Here is a 6000-nt window from a genome sequence, read left to right on the forward strand (position 1 = left end):
CTACCTATCTCCTATTCCTCTGTTTCTCTGGAGATCCCTGACTAATACAGGGGGACTTCAGTTAGCTTTCCCCAGTGCTCCCCCACCCCACTTCTCCTGGCCACAGAAATAAATAAATATAAATAGAGCAGGATCATGATGACTTCTTCATCGTTTTCAATCATCTTGGCTCCTTCAGAAACATTTCACTTTCACCTAAAAGCTGGAACCTACCCCCACCAGCCTCTCCCCCATCCACAGACTTAACAGCAGGGCAGCTCTAAAAATAGCTTGCCTTCCCCGACCCCCTGGCATGTAAATACATCTTTGTTCCCAGCTGGCATTTAATAACTGTACTTTATGGTGAAACAAAAGCTGTAATCAGAGCCCAACAATGGAAGCTGCAGTCAGCGCTGAACAATACTCAGAATTCCCATGGTGATTCCCCATCCGCAGCTGTGAGAACCAGAAGTCTCAAGCATGAATTCCATTCACAATTATTCTCCTGGTCCAAGTCCCACTGCGGTTTATTCGAATCAACGGCCTTCCTGCCTCCTCAGCAGGGCTTTCGAGACGCTGAAAAGGGATGCCAAGCCTGGACCCCTGCCAAGCACAGCCTGTGCAGGTGTGCACACGGTGGGGCTGGCCCTGAGACGTCTGCACGGTCGCACGGTGACAGGGCCAGACTGTCCCCGGGGCTGGAGGCTTCAGCAGTCATCTCAGCACCAGCAATTCATGCAAGACTTCCTTCAGATAAAAGAGAGCTTTGCACTGATTTTCTTATCCAGCACTGCAGCCCGTGCATTCCAGGATGAGCCCAGCAGCTGGCTTCTCCTGCCAGTTTCAAGTCCTAGAACTTCAGAGAGAGAAGGTCTTTAAGAGGGACTTCTCCAGTGGGTCTCAAGCCTTGTTGCAAGTTAGGATCATTGGGGAGGCTTTTAAAAAAACTCTTAGGATAAGACCCCACCCCAGACCCATTGAATCACAATCTCTGGCAATGAGGAATTGCACTTAGTATTGTTCATTTCTTCTTCCTTTTCTTTTGTTCTGAAGTATAGCTTAAATACAGTGTTATGGGCCAAATGTGTCCCCCCAAAATTGTATGTTGAAGCCCCCCCTCCCAAATGTGACTGTATTTGGAGATTGGGCTTTTGTGGAGATAATTAAGGTGAAATGAGGTCATAAGGGTGGGGCCCTGATCTGATGGCATTAGTATCCATACAAGAAGAGACACTGGAGAGCTCACTTCCTCAAAATGTAAAGACTCAGCACGAAGATGACCATCTGCAAGGCAGGTAGAGAGCCCTCACCAGGAACAGAATCAGCCAGCACCTTGATCTTGGACTTCCAGCCTCCAGAACTGAGAGAAATCAATTTCCGTTTAAGCCACCCAGTCTGTGGTATTTTGTTGCAGCAGCCGGAGCTGACTAAGACACAGTAGTAAAGTCTACAGCTCTTCAATAGAAAGGCCAATAAACTATGTAACCACCATCCAGATCAAGATACATTTCTAACACCCCAAAAGGCTTCCTATGCCAGCCAGAGGGAAGCACTGCTCCATTTCTATCACCATAGATTAGTTTTGCCTATTCTTGAATTTCACGTAATGGTAATTGCACACTATGTTGTATATTCTTTGGGGTCTAACTTCTTTTGCTTAACATTGTGTTTGTGAGATTTATCTGTGTCATGTGTTGTAACAATTTGTTCTTTTCTTGCTGTGTAATATTTCATTTTATGAAGAAGGCACAATTTATCTGTTCGCCTATAGATGGATATTTTGGTTGTTTCCCCTCCTGTTTCTTTTTCCATGTTGCTTCCCCTGCCCAAAATGGCTTTTCCCTCCAGCTCCATTTGGCCCCCTCATCTCTCAGAAATAAAACCTGCCTACACGAAGGCAGGCAAGCACAGAGACCCCAGTCAAAACTCATTGTCTCTGAGAATCTTTCTGACCTTTCATAGAGAAATGACCCTCTCTCTTCTGTGACCCCAGCGCTCCCCAGTTTGAAATTATACAGGCATCTCTGTCAAGGGACCATGATTTCCTCAAGAGCAGGGACCATGTCTTAATTATCTCTAGAGTCTCGGCCCTTAGCACAGGGCCCTGGAGATAGGAAGGATCAAGAAATAGTGGTTAGTTTCTGGGAGGCAGGCCCCCTGCCAGGGATGGTGGGGACAACTGGGGGCAGATCTGGCTTTGGGAAGGGAGGCCGGCTGAAGCTAAGCAGGTTCCAGGAAGGACGCCTGACAGGAAGTCCAATGGGACCGACTGGGTGTGAGCACGCACGCAGCTGCCCAGGACTCCCTCCAGGTAGCAGCCCCAGGTGACTTCTTTCCACACACACACACACACACACACACACCTGCTGAGCTCTGGAGGCTGGGCCCCACACAGCACCTGTGGAGATGGGCACCTGGGAGAATGGAGCCCTTAGGCTGGGTATCAATGGGCCCAGCCAGCTCCAGGGGACTGGGGGCTCCTAAGTCCTGCCATGGCCCGGAACTCTGTCTTAAGAACTGCCCACGTAGCCCTGATCCCTCGTGGCTGCCACTCTGCTTCCAGTGGGACATGGAGTTATCCAGGAAGCTGCGTTAGAGGAGCTGGGTTAGTGGGATTCATTGGATTTCCTGCTGCAGGATTCCCTTTTCTCTCTTGTCCTTCACTTAAGTCATTTAAATAAGGCCACCAAGATAGTTCCTCAACCCAACATGACAAGCCAACAGCACTACTTAGAAATCTCAGTCTCTAAATTAACAGCTCTTCAACAGTTCATGCTCTTTGTTATAGAGTGATGATTAGCATTGTTTAGAAAACCTGCTTTCACAAAGACCTAAATGATCACATCTCCGTGCTCTAAGCTTTTTGACCCACAATGCAGTTGCAAAGGGATGCTGTTGGTGCCAGACAGACCTGAGTTCCAATGCACCGCTTGTTGGCTGTGTAACTGAGCCACTCAGTTGCATGTTCTGAGCTTTGGTTTCCTCTTTGCCAAACCACCCCTCTGCTGCATACCGGTTGTGAGGATGGGTGTCATTGTGCCTGTTGGGTACTCAATAACAGCTACCATCATGGTGTCCACCTGGCCATTGAAAAAGGTTCATACAACTCCCCTCCTCAGGGTTCGTCATCTGTATTTCCTAACAACAAACAAGCTCTGCTCTGGAAGCTCTCCTGGTTATCCTGAAATGCCCTCCCCCGTTTCATTCTGCTGCCCACATGCCGCCCGCCAGACTGTTTGTTTTGGATGAAGGAGGCCAGCCAGGGAGTGGCGGGCCTGCCCATGCGGTTCCTTGAAACAAAAGTTGCTCCCTGAGTCATTGCTGGTAGAAGCCAACACATCCAAGCACCTACACAGGCATGTCAGTGATAGGATACCCTGTGGGCAGGACTGCTGGGGGCTGGGGTGGGTGCAAGGCAGGGTAACGGGGACAAAGGGTCTGCAAGCCAAGCACATGGTGTAGGCTTTATCTTGGGGGGATACAGAGAAGGGGCATTGAAAGATTTCTAATAAGAAAGGGACGTGATCAGATTTGTGGCTTAGAAAAGTCCTCTGAACTCTTTGATGAGTCTTTCTGGAAGGGAAGTCCCCACCTATATTCCAGCATCTTCTCCTTCCTTTGCCTAGCACAGGTTTTCTGCTCTAGCCAGGCCCCTGCACAGATTCTCCGCACATCTGCCCCACCAGAGTGCTCCACACATGGCGACATTTTCCCTGTACTTCATGGCCTGGCTTAGTTCTTCCTCCTCCAGAAATCCTTTCCTGCCCCCCAGCAAATGTTCATTGCTCCCTTTCCAGAACCCAGGGTTCTTTCCCACATCCTCAGTGGCCAGAACCACTCAGAACTTGCTACTCTATGTGGTTAATTCTTGGAGCACATAATGCTGTGGAAAGAACAAAACTTTGCAGTCAGAAAATCCAAGTTCAAATTCAGATTCTGTCCTTAGCAGCTTGTGATCTTCAGCCTCTCACTCAACCTCCCTGAGCCACACTTTGCTCATTTGCTCAATAGGACAATGTAATGCATCTCCCAGGACTGGGGTAAGTATTAAAAGAATGTAAAAGCACTCTGGAAACAGTGATTTCTTTTTTAAAAAGAAATAAGATGATCTTTATTCCTAGATAACATGATTGTCAATCCACAAAATCCAAACAAATCTACAAAAAAAAAAAAAGCTGGTAGAATGAGTTTAAGGTGACAGAATACAAGAGCAATACACAAAAACAATTTTATTACTATATATTAGCAAGTGAGAGAAGCCAGACCCACAAATAGGAAAAACATAAACAGGAAAAAGCGCTGCTCGCTGATGAAACTTCCCTGCAGGTCCTGTGGTTAGGACTCTGTGCTTTCACTGCTGAGGGCCCAGGTTCAACACCTGGTCAGGGAACTAAGATCCTACAAGCCATGCAGTACAGCCAAAAACAAAAAACAAAAAACAACAACAACAAAAAAACACTACTCTCCCTCCAAAAAACATACTCCATGGTTCCCATTCTATAATGTATACTGTAGAAAATGCAAACTAATTTATAGTTACAAAGAAATCAGAGGATGGAGAGGTAAAGAGGGGCAGAGGAGGGATTACAAAGTTTGGGGGGCAATTAAAATGTTCACTGTAGTGATTATGTTGTTGTGTAAACAGTGACGTTCAACAAAAACGAGAAAAGGCATGGGCTGCAGAGCCAGGGAGACCTGGGATGTGACCTTGGCTCTGTCTCCTACTGGTTGACTGTCTGCAGGCAGGTCATCCATGGTCTCTGGGCTGACTTTTCTCTGTAAGTGGGGAGCTTAGTACTTGCCTCTGGGATTAATGTAAAGATCAGCTATGTTCAGAGGTCGGCACATTGCCGGGCACGTAGTAGCCTGAAAATGGATGTTAGCGCCCTGCCCTCCTCACTCCCAGACAACAGTGCTTTGGACATGGGAGTACGTATGTGTCTGCTGATTGCCTGGCTGACTTAATTACTGACCAACCAAATAAAGGGATGGATGGGTAGGTGGATAGATGGGTGGGTAGATGGAGGGATGAGTGGACCAGTGGACAGATAGCTAACTGAATCAACAAATAAATCAATGAGTGGACAACCAAACAGATAGCTGAAAAAAATCAAGGCGCCAAAGAATGCCTGAATGGATGACTAATGAATGGAGTGAATGCATCACTAAAGAAGTAACAGGAGGGACATGGCAGTAAACAACTGTTCTCCTTCAGCCCAGACGCCCACCCTCTCCCCTGGCCTTTGTGGTGAGGAAAGCACCAGTTACCTTGAAGGCTCTCTCTTAACAGCAGACAGATGCCCGTGCCAGGTAACCAGGGTAACTGGTGCCTGAAGAGAAGCAGCATTTGGGCCCTTGAAAATCCCATCAAGGCCTATCTTGGCAACAAGGACAAACGTTCTGGAGCTGCACGGACTGGAGTCTCCAGTGCCCTCTCAGAGAGGCCAGTGGAGGAGCGCAGGCCAGGTGCTCTCTCAGCTTGAGTTGGGGCTGTGTCCTTGGCAGTCACCAACCTCCTGCTGGGGAAGGGGGCGGGCCACTTGTCCCACTAGAGAAGATGTAACCAGCATGAGCAAGTTAGGGAGGTGGGTTAGACACCCAGGAAGGGGGAGTCTGCAGAGAGCTGGGCGTGGCCCCATCCTGCTGATGGTGAGTCTGTGCGTCAGGAGATGGCTCTGTCAGTCACGGCATCCCCCTCAGGGCAAGAAACAGAGACCCATCTGCGAGGCAGCCTGACTGAGGGACCGTTCACAGCGTGGCCTCTTTCTTATAACCGTGCTGGGAGGCATGGGCAGTGCTTGCCTCTCTGTCAACCCATTTATAGATGAAGAGGCCCAGACAGGAGAAGACGCTTGCCCTGGGGTGCAAGAGTAAACAGCAGAGAATGAAAAAATCCCCAACCTCTCAATACCTCCACCCTGCTCTACAGGCTACAGGGATTCAGTTACAAAGGGGGAGAATGACACCCCCTGGCTGCCCCAAAGAGGTTGCTTTTTGTCGCTTTTCCTCTAAAATTGTACT

The sequence above is a fragment of the Hippopotamus amphibius genome, chromosome 5 (genome assembly GCF_030028045.1).
Source record: "Hippopotamus amphibius kiboko isolate mHipAmp2 chromosome 5, mHipAmp2.hap2, whole genome shotgun sequence".
NCBI lineage: Eukaryota > Metazoa > Chordata > Mammalia > Artiodactyla > Hippopotamidae > Hippopotamus > Hippopotamus amphibius.